General features: G+C 45.3%; 1 long non-coding RNA gene across 2 annotated transcripts in view; it reads right to left on the reverse strand.

Moving 5' to 3' along the window:
• Positions 1–21,019, reverse strand: part of LOC117883385 — a 54,505-nt gene that overhangs the window by 13,798 nt on the left and 19,688 nt on the right. The window contains exon 2 of one of the 2 annotated variants that reach the window (XR_004647247.1): positions 16,408–16,484. The exons of the other annotated variant lie outside the window; for it this stretch is intronic. This is a non-coding gene — a long non-coding RNA (uncharacterized LOC117883385). The remainder of the gene's footprint in view (positions 1–16,407; positions 16,485–21,019) is intronic. 2 annotated transcript variants of the gene reach the window in all.

The raw sequence follows: 21,019 nt of genomic DNA on the forward strand, positions 1-21,019 counted from the left end.
TGCAACAAAGCCCGGTGCCAGCTCTGTCCACATATCCATTCAAGTGACACCATCATAGGACCTAACCACGTCAGCCACACCATCAGGGGCTCGTTCACCTGCACATCTACCAATGTGATATATGCCATCATGTGCCAGCAATGCCCCTCTGCCATGTACATTGGCCAAACTGGACAGTCTCTACGCAAAAGAATAAATGGACACAAAACTGACATCAGGAATCATAACATTCAGAAACCAGTGGGAGAACACATCAACCTCTCTAATCACTCAGTGACAGACTTGAAGGTGTCAGTTTTGCAACAAAAAAACTTCAAAAACAGACTCCAAAGAGAGACTGCTGAACTCAAATTAATATGCAAATTAGACACAATTAATTTAGGCCTAAACAGAGACTGGGAATGGTTGGGTCATTACACTAATTGAATTTTTCCCCCCCATGTTAAGTTCTCCTCACACCTTCTATGGGTCATCTCGATTATCACTTCAAAGTTTTTTTTTCTGCTGCTACTGATAGCTCATCTCAATTGATTGGCCTCTTACAATTGGTATGCGTACTTCCACCTTTTCATGTTCTTTGTATGTATAAATATCTTTTGTCTGTGTGTTCCACTCTATGCATCTGAAGAAGTGAGCTGTAGCCCATGAAAGCTTATGCTGAAATATATTTGTTAGTCTCTAAGGTGCCACAAATACTCCTGTTCTTTATTCTAGAACCTAGACACTCTTAACTAGACACTTTCCTTCTTAGAAAGCAATGCTCACCCAAAGTCCTTGTCTGTAATCTTCTGTTCATGGACTGGGAGTCAGTCAGGAGACCTATGTGTTATTCCTAGCTCCATCACTAACCTGCTGTTTAACCTTGGTTGAGTCACTTAATCTCACGAGACCTCATTTTCCCCTCCCACCCTTCGTCTGTCTTATGTATTTAAACCGTAATCTCTTTGGGGCTGGGACTCTCTCTCACTGTGTTTGTACGTGCCTGGCATAATGCGATCCTGGTCTCTCATGGTGTCAGTTTGCCTCTTCAGTGAAAGAACCCAAGGGTCTGTTTGTATTCCCAGGTATATAAGAACAATTCATTGTCTTTATATATCAACAGGACACATCCCTCTCCCCACCAATGATGGCTGTTTTCCCCTGTATACTCCTTTCTTGTAGATTTTGCAATTTCTTAATCAGCATCTGGTTTAGTATGCAAACAGGCACACAGTATGAGGCACACAATGACCAGACAGGGAGATAAGCATCTGTTACCCCCTGCCTAAAAGGAACCTGTCCAAGGCATGTCTCCTCCTGGTTACTTGCCTTCAGAACATAACTCTTCGTATAGACACATAATTCCTTAAATCAGGGGTTCTCAAACTGGGGGTCGGGATCCCTCAGGGGGTCGCAAGGTTATTACATGGGGGGTCGCGAACTGTCAACCTCCACCCCAAACCCTGCTTTTCCTCTAGCATTTATAATGGTGTTAAATATATAAAAAGAGTTTTTAATTTATAACGGGGTCACACTCAGAGGCTAGCTACGTGAAAGGGGTCACCAGTAAAAAAGTTTGAGAACCACTGCCTTAAATATTGTCCATACGCACATTTTGCAATGATTATGATGACCAATGGGCTACCAACTCTCAGTAGAGACGCCATATGCCACCCTTTACTGAATTATTATACTTATATCCAACCCAGGGGATCCCTGTAAAACCCTATGCACTCCCTATGCCCTTTGCCAGTTGGCATCAAGAGGTTTCTGGATCACGCTACACCTGCCAGCAAAGCCATGGCCCTGCTCTATCCACGTGCTCCCTCTAGGCCTTCAACAGTACTAATGGGACAACTTGTGCCCCAGCAAAACTATGGGTTGCCTCCTGTGTGAGTGTGCTGAGTGTCTCTTCATGCCCTTTGTACCCAACGTGCACCTACTGCCCAATACCAAGCCAGTCATAGTTTGGGTCTCTGCTACTGACAGGTCAAATTGTGGGTTCTTCACTCATACCAGTAAGCAGTTACTCACATGAGTGGTTTCACTGAAGTCAGTGGGACTACTCATGTGAGTAACTGCTCAGAGATGTGAGGAATGAGCCCCAGGCCAACCCTTCTAGTTATGGAATGCAAGGATAATTGAGCTTTGTAGAGTCCAAGGGCCAATCCTGCATTCCAAGTCCCCCTCCACAGGGAATTCAGGTTCAGGCCCCCATCAGTTGTATAATCAGAGAACCAATGTAATCCAGTGCAAGACAAAAACATCCACAGCTGGCTCAGATAAATTGTTCTTCTGCAGATTGCACATGATGCATTGTTACCCATCTATACATAGTTTTTGTTGAACAGTGCTCATAGGGCAAAATCAAAGTGGGGTATTACCAAAGAGTTGTCAAAACAGCTCCGAAGTTGAGCTACATGTATATGGATTAGTTCTGCCTCCAGCCTGCTTAAATTATAGGCTGCATCCCTGCAATTTTTGGTAACTGTTCTAATGTATTTCTTTGTGCACAGGCATTAGAGCACCAAGGCTTCCGCTAGCACCACCTGCTGATGCTTTGTTCTCAGATACTGATTTACCCTTCCAAAGCCCTCTTCTAAAAACAACCTGTGGTCTGTTATGCACAAGGCCTCATGTGGTCTTTCTATGGCACTCTCAGACAGAGGTATGACATCAGCATGCGGGGGCGGAGGGAGGGAAACAGGCTACTTAGCCTGAAAGCTCCATAGGAAATAGTTGCGGTGAGGAATCAATGAGGTGCGTGCAACAGCTTTCAGTACTTTGTGATGCCCTGTGTCAGGTTAGAATGAATTGCATTGTATTGGGCCAAATTTTGAAATACAGATGCCTAAAACAGTAGCCACAAAGCATGCAGCCATTGTACACACAAAGCCATATTTGTGCTGGACAATTGTGTCTTGGTGAAAACTTAGGCACAGAGTGACCCACTGAAGGTTTTGCACAGGCGCCAGGTACACACAGCTTTCCCTGGCCAAACATAGGTAGCTGCCTTTAGCGCTGTGCTCCTGTTCCTAGCAGCCTTCTTTGGAAAATGCAGACTTTTTTGTGAGGTTCCTCTCTGTGGAAATCACAGGAAACAATATGCTGTGAGGCACATCTGCTTGATTTCCTCCAGAATCTCATCAATGTCTCTCGGCAGGGATTTTTTTCCTTTTCAAAGGTCTCCTCTCGGCACCATGTGAGATGTGGTATGGCACATCCCATTACGCAGTGCACTCTACTGTAATGCTGACTAAAGAACATTTTTTGCAAGTCTCCTACTCACACTTTCTTTCATCCTGTAAAACTTAACACCCCTATAGTATCTTAGCTAAAATATAAGACAGATTTGTCTCCTTCCTGTGATGAAAGGCCTCTGAGCTCCCATTCTTTCATTATGCAAATGTCTAGGACCAGATTCTCATCTCCGCTGTGTGTCTTGTATTGCAGCATGACTTTAAACAAAACACCCTCCTGTGTCCCGGAAGCATGGACAATCACTGATTTTATTAGCTACTCAGCAAACTGGCTCTAAATTAGGTTTAATTAAAACTGTTGGATTGAAGGAGTCTGTTCGATTTGCAGTCACTTCTTGGTTTTGACTCATCTAGTCTCAAGGAGCATCTAAGATGAAAAGAAGTGTCACATAGGGCCAAATTCTATTCATTTGAGTAGTCCCACTGAAATCTGGGTACTATGAGTAAAGAGAGAAGGATTTGGTCTATAAATCATAGATCCCAAGGCCCGAAGGGATCCCTGAGATAATTTAGTCTGACCTCCTGTATTACACAGGCCACAGAATTTATCCAAAATGATTCTTAGAGCAGATCTTTTAGAAAAACATCCAATCTTGATTTTAAAATTATCAGTGGCCATTGGTAAATTGTTCCAGTAACTAATTACTCTCATTGTTAAAAATGTTTGTGTTATTTCTAGTCTGAATATGTCTAGCTCAACTTCCAGCCATAGAATCGTGTTATAGCTTTTTTCTGCTAGTCTGAAGAGCAAGTTATTAGATTTATAGACAGTAATCAAGTCTCCCCTTAACCTTCTCTTTGTTAAACTAAATCAGGGGTTCTCAAACTTTTTTGCTGGGACCCCCTTTGAAAATATTTCAGATGACCCTCCAACCCCCAGACCGTGCCACCCTTACGTCTTCACTCTCCAGGCAGGGCCGGCTCTAGGCACCAGCAAAGCAAGCAGGTGCTCGGGGCGGTAAATTTGCAGGGGCGCAAGAATCCAGTATGGGAGCTGAGAACCAACAGGGGGCCCTGGGAGCTGTAGTTCCTTGGTTAGCTCCCTGACTATAGAGCCAGCCCTGGAGTAGGGAAAGAACTACATTTCCCAGCATTCCCTCGGCCGCAATTAACGGGAAAGGGATGGGGAAGGAGTGTGGAACTGAAACCTCATGCTGCAGCTTGCTGTGAATGGTAGGGACAAAGCCAGCTCTAGGTTTTTTGCCACCCCCCCCCACCCCAGTGCTCCCCCCGCTCCCACGTGTTGCCCCAGCCCTGGACTCTCCCCTGCCCACACCCCCTGCTGCCCCAGCTCTGGCCCCCATCCGCACCCCCTGCTGCCCCAGCCCTGGGCTCTCCCCCCACCCACATCTCCTGCCACTCCAGCCCTGGGCTCTTCTCCCCTCCCTGCACCCGCACTCCCTGCCGCCCCAGCTCTGGCCCCCACCCGCATCTCCTGCCACCCCAGCCCTGGGCTCTTCTCCCCTCCCTGCACCCGCACTCCCTGCCACCCCAGCTCTGGCCCCCACCTGCACCTCCTGCCGCCTCAGCCTGGGCTCTCCCCCAAAGAAAGAATTGGGTGGACTAAATGGACATTGCACCTCTCTATCTGAAGCCTAGCAAGGGAGATACGTGGATTCCACTAGAATTTAAAATGAAAAGTAAGGGAGGGGAGGCTCTGGACCTGGGCAGCTTTAGATACAGCACCAGGCACGTAGGAGGATTTACACTTCTGAGCCATGGAAGCAGAAATTGACTTTTCTTTTCCAGATTTAGCTAATATTCAGAAAGGGAATCCAGCACCTGCCTTCCAGATTTGAACACCCTCAAAATTCAGGAGTGCTCAAGCTCAGTTTGGGCAGCTGTTACTTCATTTCCCCCAAATCAAATATACTGATCCACTGTAACTTACTGTAGAAAAAGTAGAATAAATTGAGCAAGAAATGCTTCCCAGTGGTTATTAGGACTGGAATTGCTATTTTCAACAGCCATTGCTTTTTTTTTATTATTATTATTATTTTATTTTTAAGTTTTAGTTTTATTTGTTTAAAAGGAAGACCGTGATATTGCATTGGCAAATTCTCCATAGAAACAAAGAGTGGGACAAAAGAATAATAAAGGCACCTCAACTTTTCCTCATTTATGTAGGACAGTCTTATAATATGCATCCAGATAGCCTTCAATCACACAAGCTGAAAATTGTTCCACTTTACTGCAGTTCTGTAACCATATGAGAACCAATCCTGTCTGTGTTCTGTGCACATCCAAAATTCCTGCTGAATGACCCACCCTGGGAGCGAGTTAACAGTGACCCAGCGCTGGGGCAGCAGGAGGGTGCAGTGTGTGTGGGAGGGGCGGGGGGACAGCCAAAATTTTTTTTGCTTGGGGCAGCAAAAAACCTAGAGCCAACCCTGTCTCCAGCTTCCCAGCTCTGAAGGCAGTGCAGAAGTAAGGATGACAATACCACAACCCCCCTACAATAGACTTGTGATCCCATAAAATAACCTCTCTATTCCTACTTGAAATTCCCTTTAGGGTGACCAGCATTTTAGCTGTTTTTCCTGCGTCCTGATATTTTGCTCCGCCGGCAGTTTGGCGGTGTTGCTCCGCCGGCAGCACTCGGCTTTTTTTGGGCCGGTGTCCCTATATTTTCTTCCTCTCATCTGGTCACCCTAATTCCCCTGTCCATGCATCCCAGGATTGCATTAGCTCTTTTGGCCACAGCATCACTCTGGAAGCTCATGTTCAGATGATTATCTACCAAGACCCCCCAAATCTTTTTCAGAGTCACTGCTTCCCAGTATAGTCTCCCATCCTGTAAGTATGGCCTTTCTTCCCCTCTCCCCCATCAGCATAAATTTACATTCAGCCATATTAAAACGCATACTGTTTGCTTGCAACCAGTTTTCCAAGAGATGCAGATCACTCTGAATCAGTGACTTCTCTTCACGATTTACTACTCCCGCATTTTTTGTCATCTGCAAGCTTTATAAGTATAAATTCACAAGTATACATGAATGATGTGCATCATTTTGCTCCAGCCAGAAAGCTGAGAGCTCGCTGTTTCCAGCATTTTGCTTTGTGTAGAATACCCACATATGAAGGAATTAGAAACACGCCTTTCTGAGATTATGTTTATCCAAGTTTTGGCTTGCACACCCTATAGATGAAGCCTGAGGAACTCAAGTAGCAATGTGGCTAATAAAATCTAAGATGGCATTTTGTGAATAGGAAATAGAGGATATGAAGGATCGACCCAAAAGTAATGAAGGCAATTCTAAAAATTCCCTGTGATTGGAGAGTAAAATGTATCAAAAAATTACATAAAAGTGGAGTCAATGAGCCCTTCCTCTCTTTTGTGACTCATAACACTTAAAGCTAAATGGCCCTCATTGTCTGAAACAAGTCATACTGTTTCTTACCCCTGACAAATCCAATAGTTCTTTTATAAAAGACGTGTAGCAATTTGCTGCTGGTGAGAAATGTTAATGTAACAGATGCTGTTTCATGTAGGTGTCTGCATTCTCTAATATTGCAGTCACCCTGTCCTTCCTCACCACCTGTCCTTAGGGGATTACTCATCCCACTGGTAAATGAACACTTTTACCTGCAGGGTGGGTGGCAGTGTTCAGCAGCATCCTTACGTCAGCATCAATGCACTTTCTGGGAAGAAGCTCCCAGGTACACGCGACAGCAGCAGAGGTACATTTTTTGCCTCATATTCCTGGTACATTATGCAGCAGGAAGCATTTAACAGACATGTATCTGACTTGAATGTAGGTAGTTTGTTATGGCATTCAATGTGTTGAAGTTTAAAAGGTGACTGTACTTTAGGCCATGCCTACAGTAGCACTTATGTCGGTAAAACTTTTGTTGCTCAGGGGTGTGAAAAAACACCCCATGAGTGACGTAAGTTTTGCCGGCATAAGCGCATGTGTGCATAGTGCTATGTCGGCAGCAGACCACCATAAGATTGTAAGTACAGGGCCTTACATACACTTGGGCGTACATATTACAGTCCAGCTACTATATGTGGAGTGCCCAAAACCTATTTTGTGTCCTGTCATGCCTGAGCAGAGAGCTCTGTGTGGACTAGGAAAACAGGGTGTTTCTGAAAGGGTTCTCGCGAACATGTTTTCAGACAAAATTCAACACTTTAAAAAGCATATTAGTTTGTCCATACAGTCATTCATGATCAGCTAACAATGTTTTTACTAGTCTAGCTTGGGCTAGTGAGGTGTGGTGGTAGCAGATACCGAGAGCTTTACCAGACACTCCGGATCTCCAAATACTGACGTGTACAGACAGATAAATAAGACGTGAAACAGGAGCTGTGATATAGAATCAGGAAAGATGGTCTCATGTCATCACTCAGGGAACAAAAGTTCCATTTCTACCTATCTTCTCTAGGTGACTGATTAGGGAGGTAATAGAACCGGACACTGCGGTTCTAGCCCACGGGGGAGCGGCAGGAATGTTTAGGTCGGAGAATGAAAGACAGAAACAGTCTCAGGCTCATCCATCACCTCCTTCATACTACCTGAGGGAGCAAAGAGCTTTTCTTTCCCATCGGAGCTGCTTCCGAAAAATGAGAGGCTACTAGTAACTTTTCTCTAGAAAAGGTTTAGGACGAGTAAGCACATTTTTCTAACAATTTTTGCTGAGGACAGCGTTGGCTTCACCTTTGAAGTGTGCATAGCAGCCAACATTTGACTCCTTTTTATTTTTCCTCCAACTAAACCAGTGTTCTGATGGCTGCTTCCGCCTTCTCCCCCCACCCCCTCTGCTCTTTCCCTCTGTCCCATGCAAGTTCCTTTCCCAGCAGCAGGTCAGCTGGCCCCTCCCTGCTCCTTGCCAGCTGCCTCTGTCTGGGCAACCACGGCTCCAGCTCTTCCTTGCACTGTGAGTAGCTGATGGGTGGCTGCAGGAACAGGGGCTGGACCTGGCTGCTGCTGAGAGAGGAGAATAGGCCAAGGAGGAAGGGAGCTGCTGCTGAGAATGGAGCATCTGAGAGGAAAAAAACTACCACAACACAGCCCCAGGGCACTGACCAGGACAGCAGCTCCCCAAACTGGGGCTGTCTCTGTGAACAGTGTTGTTATTAGCTCTTCTCCTTGTTCCAAAGATCATTGTTCATTTTGAAAGTTGCACACAGGCCTTTCCCACTCCCCTCTTGGAAGGGCACGACAGTCCCCCATGCTAACAGCTCCTGGTTTGGCTGTACGTATTTCCTCTCTGCTGTGCTGTGCTGTGCAGTGCAGTGCAGAGAGGATTTCAGTTATAAATCTCTTCCCTATTTCTCGGTTGTGCTTCCAACTTTCACTAGGCAGCACAGACTCGCCCAGCACAGTCCCTCCTGCAGCCGGGCGACTCCCTCCCTTCACTCTGTGAACAGCTAGTGTTTCCTGCGTGTGCTGGAGCATGGCTTCCCACCCTGCTGCTATAGGGAAGGGTGCCATGCAAACATCTGTAACAAACACTGGAGCTATTGCCATCTTGCATGAACATGACATGTACATGAAACGTGTAGTAAAAAACACTGAAACCTCTTTGAGTAAGATGACCAGACATCCTGTTTTTAAAGGGACAGTCTCATATTTAAGCCTTCCTACAAGTGTCCCAACTTTTTCTTTAAAACGGGCAAATTGTCCCATATTTTCTGTCTCCCCTCGTCAGTACTGGTGGGTCCTGCTGCTGGCCAGATCGCTGCTTGACAGCCGCCTGCCCACCAGCGGTGCGGGGGGTCCAGTAGCCCACTATAGGGGTGGGTGTGCAAGGCTGGTGGTGGAGCAAAGCTGCAGCGCACGGGACCAGCTGATCCTCCTGCTGGTCTGTCAGCACAGTCCCCTGCTGCGTGCCGGCTCTCAGTCAGCAGGGTCCTGCTCTCCATCCCATTTCAGGCAGGCACTGGCTGCACGGTGCGAGCTGTGGTGGCTGGTGAGTGCGGGCAGGCACCAGGCAGCGGCTCGTTACATCACCTCCGCTGCCCACCCATCAGCCCTTTACATGCTCCCCCTCTTGCTGTCCTCTCCCTACTTTGCCCCTTCACCTCCCCTCAGCCCCACTGCTCCTCCATATCCCTCCTGGTGGGACGCATTCAACTCCCAGCACTGTGCAGAGAACCAGCCCCTGTTGGGAGTGCTCAGCTCACCAACATTCTGGCCGGCAGGCTCCTTCCTTCCCCCACTGCCTCTGGCTGGGCCAGCGCCATGGGAAAGCCCAAGACCCTCCGGCCAAGCTCTGTGTGCCAGAGCCCCACACAGCGCTGGCACAGGGAAGTCTCTCCGCCCCTCAGCTAAGCTCTGGAGTGGCGAGGGGGAAAGCGATTTCCAGCCTGTTCATGCCCCGACCCTGCAATCTCCACAGCTGCCCCCCGTGCAATAGCTTAACACCCTCTTCACCTGCTCCCCGCTGCCCTGGGTCCTGCCCCCAGAGAGCACGGGGCTGCTCCATCCCCTAGGCACCTGCCGCTGCTGAGCCACCTCTCTGGCCAGGTTCACTGAAGCCCCTGCAGTCAGATTCCCTGGGCCCTGGTGCACTATGCAGCCTTAGGGTTTAACCCATTTCTGCCCGTGCTGTAGCCGAGGGACAGGAGACCACCGGGTTATGTAGGTGGCCAGCAGCAGCCTGGAGGCATTAATTGCCTTTCAACACTGCGGGCAGGAAGGGACAAGCTGCTTCCAGCCACAGGGGAGCGGGGGTTAGGGGACAAGAGATGAGCTCTGCAAAGTCACAGGCCAGGTCATCCCTCCCTGCCCTCCCCTGTGGCTGGAAGCAGCTCCCGTCCCTTCCCTCCTGCATAGTGCAGAAAGGCTGCTGCTGGCCACATTCTGGTGTGAATCCTGGCAGAAATCTGGGGAGGGGAGCATGTGACCCTGCATGGCCCCCTCCCCCTTGTGTTGCCTCAGGAACACACAATACCAGGTAGGACCATCCCAGGGGCCCAGCCAGGCATGGAGGGCAGAGATCACCGGGCAGGGAGGGTTGGGACGGGCAATCACCCCCTCCCTCCTGTGTGAGAGAGGTGTACAGGAGTGTGTGCTTGTCACCCTTCCCCGTGTGAACCCTAAAGTCTTAAAGATAAGATAAATAAAAAGAATCCAACTACGCAGGATTTCTTTTTAACATCAATTTGCTGTTAATTTGAACATGTGTACTGCATAGTTCTGATTCATTGCCATTGAACTCACTTGAATACGAATAATTTTACCAGGTGTCCCGTATTCAGCATAAGGAAATATGGTCACCCTATCTTTGAGGCACAATTACTGAGCACGTCCATTGGCCATGTATCAAAGCTTAATATGAATCTTCAGCCAAAGAAGAGGGGACATTGAGGCACCAACCTCACTGACCACAGTATGGACTAGCAGCCTGCAAAGTGTAACTTTATTAAATTGAAGCCATTTAAAAAGTATATAAGCACCAAAATAATTGCATCACTTCAAACAAACAAACCATATCTCCCAAGTTTCCAGTTCATCCATTTAAAATGAAAATAAGACTGTAGCGCAGACACCGTGAAAAGTCTCTTGGCTGTAGTAAAGGGCAACATAACTATTTAATTTTCATGACCTTGCAGCCATGTTGTCTTAGGCTGTGTGTGATATCTGATCACAACTACAAGCTAAGCAGTAACACCAGCAGCTTGACCAATGTTAAAAAGGGATTCCTCTGAGGACTATTGCAGGAAGTGGAGTTGGTAATTCAGTGGGTGGTGGTCTACCTACCTTCTGGGTCAGTACAGAACAAATACTCCAGTGTGGCAGCAGGGGTACTGGAGGAGCTGTAGAACTTGACTGCTTGTGGGCACTCAAAATCCCAGAATGAGGATGTTAACCTTCATGTCTTGGACAAATTCCAGCTTAGATATTTACATTCTGTCCACCTAAAGTCCCCTGCAGTTTCAACTGCACACAGTGTTCTTCGTTTCTAACCCTTAACTGCTGCTGTGTGCCTTTAAAGATTTGCTGCAGCACATTTGCGAGGTGGAAATGCTTTAGTGGTGGGTGAAGTGATTATTGTATATCAGTCACAAAATCTGGATCCAGATTTCACATACCCCAAAGTTCAGACATGTTTGGGTCTGGAATTTTGATTATAAAAGTAGAGGCCATTTGAGACATTAATATCCAGATCTAGGTTCAGAATACTAATAGCCCTCAAATTTAGAGATGTTCAGGTAATGTCTATTCTGTGTATATATAGCTTGGTTCGCCTCTGCATTACACCAGTTTTATGTGGCTGTCACTAGACCAGTGTAATGGAATAGTTAATCAGGGCCAGAGTTGGTAAAACATTTTGTAAATTTTCAGGAAGAAAGGCATCTTAGAAATGTAAGCAGTAATATTTCAATCTTATACTATTGCAGGATTTCTCTTGTTACTCATTTCAAGATAAGTTGTGGGGGGGGAAAAAGAAATATTAGGGTCCTTTTTTTCTGAAACCTTGAGATTGAATCAGTACAATACTACAAAACAATAGTCCAGAGCGCCGAATAAGCACAATTGGACAGCATCTTCCTTAAAACACCTTCATGGAATTTCTGTCATATCAAATTGCGTGAAGGACTTGAGTGGATGTGGGAGGGGATCTTACGACAAATACCCTGATGGAATTTAGTTCCTTATTTCTTTTCCCATGAATGCAACATTTGCTTAGTCAGACTAGAGAGCCCTATTCATTCTTATAGTTATGGAGTCTGTGCATAAACTAGTCACTTTCCCATTTGGTCTGAGGGTGTGATTTTTGATGTCAATGCAAAAACTCCTATTGACTTTAATGGTTATTGGATGAGTCTTTCTTACTGTAATAAATCTGCCACATAAAAACATTCAGTATGTGTAACAGAGGCTAGAAATGAAAATCATGAAAGCTTTTTACAACATTATAGGGCTGTTAACTTTTCTAATTCACAAAAATGAACAATTATTGAGAGCAATATAGTAGTTAGATGACAAACATTGTTTTTTGTATTTAAAAATACACTGTGCATTGTAGCATGGCTTTCTGGCCCATTTATCACATCAGTTGAATACTACAAGACATCCGCCACTTGAAGCAGTCAAATGAACAATATTACTGGCAATCTGGTTGCGTAATGGTGACCAGCTGCACCTACTAAACCGTCCTGTTTGGTTCTGATCATTTCAAATTCCCAATATAAGCTCTAAAATGTTGATGCCCAAATATGGGCTGAGCCCTTTAGTGAACTTCACTTAACCTTTCAGAAGCACATCCAGTCACATCTGATCCCATCAGCATTGTCTGTGAGCCAGAAAAAGAAGGCTCCGTCCTTCTACCACACACTCTAATGGAGGATTTATAGGGTTTCCTTGTAAAAGATCTATTGTAAGGGGGCAAGCCAATGTTTTTCTTTGCTATTTAGCTTCCAAAATCTCTTTTTGGAATAGTCGGACATAGCGATCAGTCACAAAAAATATTTGTGACTTGATAAAATGTATTGAAAGTAAAAATGCAGAAGGTAGACTCCGAGACCACCGTTTTTTCCCTAAGCATTGTATATATCAGGTATACTTTGCTTTAAAAGGCAGCCTTATGTGATCTTACAAAAGGAATCTGAACAGCTGGCCACAAGGGAAAGCAGTCTGAAGTAGGACAATTGCTGTTCCGCTAATGAATCATGGGTAGCTGATCATGCTTCTGAAGAATAAGACAACAGGGGAAACAGAAGTTCTTTTGTTATCTACAAACTGGGTACAGTGCATGCAAGTACAGTACAACGTGACTTCTCCAAACCAGTATGTAAATTCCTTCACACTGGAACTGGGAGTGATTAAGTTTCACAGTGTCTCACTCTCACAGCTCTCGGCATGCTGTGCTGGCCAGAATAGCATAGAAGAGTTTCACAAGGCAGACTGCTATCCTTTGAGTGCTTAGCTGAGACCGTCAAATTCACTTCATGTGGGACTGCAAAGTGTGCTTATACCAAGATCTACATGGCTTTTAAGAGGGATGAATTTAGGCATCAAGAGCACACCGTGATAGATTTTACTTTCAGAAATTACAGTAGTTCTATGTAAGAAAATGAGGAACTCCTTTGAAAAGGGGAAAGTAAAAGCTATGCCAGCTGAACCCTTATCTGAACATACTTGCTTTTCCACTACCCACAGAGCGTAGACTTTTAGCTATGGGTTCATACACGATAACTCAAAATTAATCAAGATAATGTGAACGATTAGATTATTAATCTGTATGTTCTAAAATAGTAGAAGAACTTTGTTCTCCCAGAATGAAGGAGAATTCTGAACTGTCAATGACAAAATAAAGATGTAGCAGCATTTAGTTGCCTGGATGGAAAGTTCTGCATAGTCTACATCAGGGGTAGGCAACCTATGGCACGCGTGCCAAAGGCGGCATGCGAGTTGATTTTCAGTGGCACTCTCACTGCCGGGGTCCTGGCCACCAGTTGGGGGGAAGGGGAGTGGGGGCTCTGCATTTTAATTTAATTTTAAATGAAGCTTAAACATTTTAAAAACCTTATTTACTTTACATACAACAATAGTTTAGTTATATATTATAGACTTATAGAAAGAGACCTTCAAAAAACATTAAAATGTATGACTGGCACGCGAAACCTTAAATTAGAGTGAATAAATGAAGACTCGGCACACACTTCTGAAAGGTTGCCGACCCCTGGTCTACATGCTTATTTAAACAAGTTTCTTGAGGCTCCATCAATGGCTGACTGTAATTTTTTAAGTAGCCACTGCTCCAACTGTGCTATACTTTTCTCATTGGACTTGCCATATTGCAACAGGCTGATGGCCCAATTAGTTTGATGCCCTTTGATTCTGCAGCCGTGATCTGTAGATGATGACCAGTATATTCTGTAGTCTGTATTTTAGATATTTCTAACATATCTTCTTTCCTTTTATTCTCTTTAGGCCAAATTCTTCTCTGTTATACCCTGTAAAAACATACACTTCAACTCCTTGACTACCCTGTTCTGTTACTAAACTTCATGTAACCTTGCTGGTAACAATGGGATTGCACAATGTAATTAAAGTAGAATATGGCTCATTATTTTTCATCTCCCTGTGCAGATGGCTTTTCTCTAGCCACTTTCATTGCTTTTCCCTGGACCCTTCTTTTTCTGCTACTGAATGTCCTTTCTCAGATGAGGGACTAAACTCATCCCTGAAATAAATAACGAGAGAGCTCAGCTTCCCTGCCATTATGTTAGATTTTAATTTAAATGACCAACGCTGAATGTAAAGCTGTAATCCAGGAATCTTCATTGGCTTACAAAGTGCATCTAACAACTATCACTATCAGTCTCTGTGCTATTCTTAATGCACCCTAACATCCTAGTCCCTTTTTGGCAGTCACTGGAAACTGGGCACATGGTCCTGTTGGCTGTCTACAAGGATATTGTGTCTGGCAAGATAGTGGGGGTGGATGGTCACACCATGGGTAAAGGTGGCTGCAGTACCTGATTTAATTCAAGCACAAAATGACGGCTTCTGTCAACGTTCAAATCGCCATAGAAGGGTTGGGTCAGCCAATACTCAAAATAAAGCACAGGTCCAAGCCCTGACAGCTCACAGCAATGGAGGAGGAAAGGGAAGAGATCAGGAACATGCTTTTTGGCTTCTTCATGCTCCCAATACAGCTGCTTGGCTTGATTCAGCCTGGGAGTGTGGGATGAATTGCAGGGTGGTACACCAGAGGGAAGACTGACCCTGATGAAGGCAGGAAGCAGAACGGTTGCTCTCATCCCCTGGAGGTTGAGCCAGGGAAGGGCAGCTTTAAACTCTAGCAGTGTAGCCACAGGAGCCTGACAGGTGGGGGCTGCTCAGGAAGCCCTACCTTTGTCTGGCCAACTCGAAACTTCTTGACACCCCAAAGGATTGAGGAGGCTCATGCCCCACTGAGCCACTCCCACCCATCACTTAACTTTCAATGCTGAGTGCAAGCAGTCTGGGTTCTGCTAGAGCAGCTGTGTCATCAGGTAGCTGCTAGCAATTGGTCGTAAGCCACTGGGCAAACTCATGCCTGAAGTCCGCGTACTGACATCAGCAATTAATTTGGCCCAATTAATTAACTTCTAAGTGATGACAGAATGCTGACAAGCCATATTGCTGGCAGCCCTTGGGGGATCTCTGACTGTCTGAGCCAAGGTTCTTACCTCAGGCCTACTAGGCACCATGTAGAGTTCATTCACCCCTTCCCAGGTGCTGATATTTCCTCCTCAATAATTGTTACAACAATTAGAACTCAGTGTGTGAGAGCTGTGCAGCTTGTTCTTACAACACACATTCTCTTGCCCATGTCCCTATTGCATTTCATATGTCATTATATTGCTCAAGTACCTAGCTTTGTTAGACTCTTCTTGAACTCCTCCCAGATTTCTAATCTCTTTAACAAATTGTGCCACCCTGCTGCTCATTTCATCATCCAAATCATTAATAAATATATATTGGACAACACTGTTCTTAGCACTGATCGCTCTTTCCAGAAGGAGAATGGGCTATTTATCCTCCTTTTTGCTTCCTGTCTCTTAATCAGTATTTAATCTGTGAACAGATTTTTTCTTTCACCCAACAAATAGTATGTTTCATTCACTGGATTAACTTTATATTCTCTCTTCACAAGAATGCTAATAGGTTAGGCAGGCAAAACTGAACTCACAAAAACCATATGGATTGTTTTAACTGCTTTGTTACGCCTGTTTGATAGGCAGTGTTGTTTGGTGGTTAGAGCAGGTGCTGGGAGCCAGACCCTGTGGTTTCTAGTCCTGACTCTAAATATAAGCCCTCTGATAGTGTTGTGATTAGGTTGTAAGTTAGGGCTAGTGCAAGCAAAGCTGAAGCCTTCTGCAGAGCCATTTGATCAGAATCCTGTCTGCAGGATGCAAGATTCAGTGTGAAACTTCTGTGCATCTGCCCTGCCAGGCCATCTCGGGGGATTCAGCTCCACGGAAGGGGAAGAACTTTGAGAACATGTCCAGAACTGGGTGGGAGGCATTGGCAGAGTGTTAGGGGAACAGAATGTGGATGGAAAATTCCTGTTGAACAGGAGGAGGTAGAACCAGTGATGATAAAGAGGAAGACACCTTGATTTCCCCATGGGGTTCAAATTCTTATCACAGTCAGCATCAAGCAGTTCACACCCTGCACTGCACAGCTCTAGCACATGAACATAGTAAACATGCCAGCATTCCAACCTGACCCGGGTGGGGTGGGGTCCTCACAACACAGGGGACCTCCGCAGCTGCAAGTTTGGAAGCTTGTCTGAACTGGCCTGGAAGATGAAAACAGGCATCACCCGTCACTGTGAATTACATATCCTTTAAGTTTGTGTTGCAAATTTTGATGCTATTTCAACATATGGTAGATTTGGGTTTTTTCCCCCACCTTCCTTTGCATTTTAGTCATTTCTACCATGCTCCAAACTGAAACAGAGAACATCTTTCCCTGAATGAAGCAGGGGCAAGCAACAGGAAGTGAGTCTAGCCACAGCAAATCTGTACTTGTTTTGTGAGGGAAGATGGGAAGAATGAATATTGCCCTGTGGCATCCATTTCCTGTCTAATGTTCTCCAAAAGCATCTGGAAGATGCCCAAGAACACAGATGTATGTACATAGCATAGGCATGCTGCTTGCCAGGGTGGAAAGGAAAGTCTGTGGGCTTTCTGTCCATTTGTAAGGGGCCTGATTTACCTTCTCCTCCTCCCTGTCCTCTAACAATGGAGAATTACCTGATTATCATGCTGTGGATTGCTCGACCTCTAGACAGATTCAAAGGTTCTAAGGCTGAATTTCATGCACGAAATGAGCCCAAGTGGCGAAACCTGGATTCTGAAGCAGAAGAATGAGTAATAGCAATGAAGTGGGCCAGCAGCATGTGTGAGGCTACATCTACAGTTGGAGCTAGAGGTGTGAGTCCCAGCTTGAGTAGACATACTTGTGTTGGCTCTCATTGACCTAGCGTGTTAAAACTAGTAGTGTAGCATGGGCAGTGGCAAACAGCAGCACAGACTAGTCCCCCCCCCCCAGTACAAACCTGCCCAGACCTCATGGGTACAACAAGAGCTAGCTGGGAATCACCGCCCCCCAGCTCCAAGTGCAGACCTACCCTTTGTTTTTGCAGTACATAGTAGCTGAGAGGGAGCATAGATAGCCTTTAATAGAGTTTCCAGACAAGGTACATAATAAATGGCACCTCTGAAGATGCTGGCAAACCTTGTGATCTTTGTCAGGTCACCTTTAAACTCCTTGACCTTTTTGTTAACTGTAGTGGATTTTAACCACTTCCTTGTGAGAGGCTGAATTTCTTGCAGCATGCTAATGCAAGCTACTTCAGGTCAAATTCACCTCTCGTGTATTTCCACAGAAGTCAATGGAGTTACTCCAGAGAAGAATTTATTCCATTAGCCTAAGTGAATTGAGTCCCACTCTTGTCCTGTGCCAATAAAAATTAACCTACTTAAACACTGGCTTATCTAGGAACAAAATTTTGTCTCAGGCTACGGGGGGGGAGGCGGGGGTCGATTTAAGATACACAAATTCAGCTACGCGATTAGCGTAGCTGAATTTGACATATCCGAGCCGACTTACCCCGCTGTGAGGACGGCGGCAAATCAACCTCCGCAGCTCCCCCATTGACGGCGCTTACTCCTACCTGCGCTGGTGGAGTACAAGCGTCGATTCAGGGATCGATTGTCGCGTCCCGACGAGATGCGATAATTCGATCCCCGAGAGATCGATTTCTACCCGCCGATTCAGGCAGGTAGTGTAGATGTAGCCTCAGGTTCTGCACAAATGGCTTCTGTGGGAGTCTTGCCTGAGTAAGAACTGGGATTTAACATATAACTGCTGGGTTGTATGGCCCTGCTGGTGCCAAGCGCAGAGGCACAGCCTTCTGAAGTGTGCTTGCACAACCTCAAATGCTGTGTGTTCTTTTACAGTCAATAAGATCAAAGCAAGTGCTGACTCTTCATTCCTGATTGTGTTTTAGATTAAATCTATTGGTTATAATATTTGAATAGGTAGCTTTTGAATTATATTTCGTTGGTATGAAATGGCTCATAAATTGGGTTTCTAATGAAGTACTGGCTAGGCCCCTCTAGATCAAAGTAGTATTTGGCTCCTTCCCAAACATTTCTCGTGTTCTTTTCATGGGGACACAAACAGGAAGCTCTCCTATTATAGCCTCTTTCTCTATGTACAAAGGCACCCCTCTCCCTTGTGCACATATGAAGTAGGTCATTCTATGCGAGGCACGTGCCAACTGGAGAAGGTGCATTTCCTAACCTAAAATGGAAACAAATTCTCCCAATCTGTTTTTACTAGAGCTGCTAGTTACAGGGAAAGTAGTCAGCAAACACTGTGCCTTTTACTGTTCACAAATTGTTTGCAGACTTTGATTTTGTGAATCTGATGGTCGTTTGAAATTCTTTGTTTGAATGCTTCATGTGAACAAATTTCAACCTATGAATTGCTTTGCTTCATTGTCTGAGTCTTCAGGCTGCTCTAGCCTGGTGCAGGGGACTGGTACCGTACAGAGCTTCTCCAATATCAGGGGAGTGCAAAGGTAGCTATTACATGCCCAAATGTGGCCCTCTAACTGCGGAAAGCAGGCTGGAAGGGACTGTGAAGGCCCCTTGTAAGTGTAGAGGGTGAGGCCTAGGCTGCTATTCAGTTACAGGAAGATGGTCAGCATATCTAGAGGGGAGTACTCATTTGTGGATGAGAAGGTCATGATGTTAGCAGGGTGTCAGAGAGAAGGAAGAACGTAAGGACTGTGCTGGGGAAGAACCACAGTTAAGATGCATTAGTTGTATTATGGTAGTATCTGGAGCCTCAAAAAGATATGGGCCCCATGGTGGTAGGCACTGTAAAAAAAAAAACATAGTGAGACAACCACTGCCCTAAAAAATTCACAATTGAATTGAAGACCATCCATGACACATGGGGAACACCCAATGAAACTGGTGAGGGATGAAGACTAGGCTAGCAGCAATAAAAACACATAGTCACTTACATCAACTATATGCCTATATGGTTTAAGTTCGTGAGAGAGAGAGAATCCCTAAGAGGCCATGTGCCTAGCCATTATCATTGGTCATCATGTTAGAGGTGGGGCTTGAGATGGGATTGGAAGGACAGGGTAGTAGTAGTGGCTTTGCAAACTTATTTGGGGCAGGTGTTCCTTGCTGAAAGGGCAGCATGGAAGAAGGCGTCAAGGTTCTGTGCTCACTGCCAATGAGAAGAAACAGCATCCTCTACCAAGACATCCAGCTCAACTCCAGGGAGGGTCTGTGGTGTCCAGGAGGTCATTCTACTGTCCTCAGCATGTCTGCCTCTCCTGTGTTTCACTGGTGCTCCTCTCATTTATGCGCAGGGCCTTGTCTGTCCTTGGATCGGCCCAAAATTTCAGATGTGCAAAGGTGGCATGATTAATTAAAGTATTTAAGTCCCATTGGCTTCCATAGGAAGTTAAAGTTAAGCATGTGCTTAAATGCTTTCCTCAGATAAGGCACTACTACTGTAAGTCTCTTACAAATATCCCAGACATCCCACCTTTCAGTTACACGATGATTCACATAACACACGAAGCCAGGGTCACCCAATGAAATTAATAGGCAGCAGGTTTAAAACAAACCTAAGGAAATTATTCTTCACACAATGTACAGTTGACCTATGGAACTGATTGCCAGGGATGTTATGAAGGCCATCAGTATAACTGGATTCAAAAAAAGAATTAGATAATTTCATGGGGGATAGGTCCATACATGGCTATTGGCCAACATGGTCAGGGATGCAACCCCATGCTCTGGGTGTCCTAAAGCTCTGACTGCTAGAAGCTGGGATAGGAGCAAAGGGGATGGATCACTCAATAAATTGCCCAGTTCTGTTCACTCCCTCTGAAACATCTGGCACTTGCCACTGTCGGAAGACAGGATATTGCTCTAGATGGACCATTGGTCTGACCCAGGGTGGCCATTCTTAAGTCCTTACCGTAGCTTTCCTTTTATTTTATTTTTAAAAATGCATGCACTATTATGACATGAATATTATGACTGAGTTGATCTGGCACGCCTTCTCTCTGCCAAATATCTTGTGGTTTTTGCAGGGATACAGCAAAGGTAGTTACAGCTATTTCTCTAAATAAGAATCTCAGTAAGTCCCAGCTGTTGAGCACGTGATCATTACCAGTTTGGACAAATAAGTGGGTTTTCCATCTTCTGAGGTACATTCTCCTTTTGATACATCTGGATGACTCCAATTAGCATTAATGGGAGTTGCATGCACACACCCAGTGGAGAATACACCCTTATACTGCAGAATCTTGTGAACTCTCTCAGGTTGCTAGACCAATTCTGGGTTACCAAATTTTGGAGATAAGCACATAAACACTAGGAAAAAACAATCCTGGATACTGCCACACAAAATCCGCTTTGTTAATTTATTGTGACAAGGCACTTGTAAGAATGAATTGGTGTGTTCATGTAAAACTGACCTCCTCAAAAAACTGTGCCCTGATGTGGAAAGAGGAGAATTGTGGAAGCCTGCCAGCAGCTGTTCAAGGCCTGTTCTGAACTGGTGAAGTCCATGCGAGCAGGAGCAAGGTCTTAGTGAACGTGCGCAGAGTCCATGCAAATGTGATATGCTTATTGGCCCTAATTCTCTGCTAGTATCCCTGTGTTGAGCGTAGGAACAGAAAGGGGAAGGGTGGCTTTAAACCACTTTTGTGCTTCCTGTAGTCTAGGAACAGGGCTGGGGTAGGTCTTCTTGGAAACCTCTATACTAGTGTAAGAGCCTCCTTCCACTAGT

Source organism: Trachemys scripta, chromosome 9 (genome assembly GCF_013100865.1).
Source record: "Trachemys scripta elegans isolate TJP31775 chromosome 9, CAS_Tse_1.0, whole genome shotgun sequence".
Classification (NCBI taxonomy): domain Eukaryota; kingdom Metazoa; phylum Chordata; order Testudines; family Emydidae; genus Trachemys; species Trachemys scripta.